This window comes from Pteropus vampyrus, unplaced genomic scaffold (assembly GCF_000151845.1).
Source record: "Pteropus vampyrus isolate Shadow unplaced genomic scaffold, Pvam_2.0 Scaffold32, whole genome shotgun sequence".
NCBI lineage: Eukaryota > Metazoa > Chordata > Mammalia > Chiroptera > Pteropodidae > Pteropus > Pteropus vampyrus.
This window is the reverse complement of record NW_011888813.1, coordinates 5007176-5008630: the sequence shown is the minus strand read 5'-3', so window position 1 is coordinate 5008630 and position 1455 is coordinate 5007176. Positions and strand designations below refer to the sequence as shown.

The 1455-nt window shown below is 33.7% G+C and overlaps 1 pseudogene; it reads left to right on the top strand.

Annotated features, from left to right (window-relative positions):
* The first annotated feature begins 692 nt into the window (after positions 1 to 692).
* LOC111737955 lies at positions 693 to 821 on the top strand (annotated as a pseudogene).
* Positions 822 to 1455: the final 634 nt, after the last annotated feature.

Sequence of the window (1455 nt, the reverse complement as noted above, 5' to 3'; positions counted from 1 at the left end):
TAATTTTCAAAAGTCTGTAAACAGTATAGAAAGTCATGATGATTCTCCAAGGATTTTATCCCTTATCACACAAAAAGCAAGTTATCCCCTTTGAGATCCTTATATTGCTCAGTGATTTATTCACTAGTTCACTGAACCAATAACATGTGTTCAGTGCCCAGTGTTCAGAGTGGCAGATCCTGGGCTTATGCAATAGAGAGAAGGTAGTTGAAGACAGAAAATTTTTTTCTACTTTTATGGCCCTAACATCAAGAAAATTACTTGGCAGATGGTAGATGTTCAACAACAACAAAAAAAAAGCTGAATGAAAGAATTAACAAAAAATGAATAATACGAGGTGCCTGTCAACAAAGAGGTTTTATCTTACCTGTGTTTTCAATAGAAATAAAGATGTTTAAACAGTCTCTGTTTGTATAAGCAGAAAAAGATAAGGGAATTTATAGTGCCTAACTAGTTTGAAAAGGTAAAAGTCACAGTCTCTTTAATATTTAACCCCTTAAGGAAATTATAAGCTAGATATAATTTTATACTTTTAGCACATACCATGCTATTTCCTATTCTGATGTATAAAAATGGTGCTTATGCAACTTTTTAAATATTATCTGTGTTTAGAGAAATGCATGAAATATGTTTTAGAATTTGAGTTGACAAAGTTTTTTTTAAAGGACCACAGTAAAAATCTTAGGAGTTGTGTCTATGGCCATGCCATCCTGAACATGCCCGATCCCGTCTGATCTTGGTAGCTATGCAGGGTCAGGCCAGGTTAGTACCTGGATGGGAGACCACAGGAGACCACCTAGGAATACCAGGTGCTGTAGGCATTAAAAGAAAAGAAAAAATCTCAGAATTTGCAAATCAAATTATCTTTGTGGCAACACTTAATTCTGTCATTGTACTGTGAAAGCAGCCATAGCCAAAATGTACATGAATGAGTATGATTCTGTTCCAATAAAACTTTATTTACAAAAATAGATGAAGAATAAGATTTGGTCCAGGGACTGTAGTTGGATGACCCTGTTTTAGAAAGTAAAAACAAAACAAAATTAAAAAACACATACACTGTCCAAAGAACTTGTACTATGAAAAAAGTTTGCTCATAAATAATACTTCTGGATTGAGTTGAGATATTCCTCTTTTGACTTACCATGAATGCTCTGGCTAGGCTGAAGAAAATCTTTAAGTGGACATCATTTCCCAGAATTATTCCACAGGAGTGTCCTTAGTGACTCCTCATCTTGTTTTAGGTTCTAAGTTTCTTCTTACTTTTATTATGCAGTTTTAACTATCACTGCTGCATTTTAGGTAAAATTCAGATATCTCTAATCTTTCAATGATGCCACAGAGGTACAATTTCAGTTCTGTATTATGTATCTTAATTATTTTAACCATATTTGAAATGGAAACCAAAATCAAAATTCTCACTGTAATTTTAGTGTTTAGCGACTGCTCCTCAGT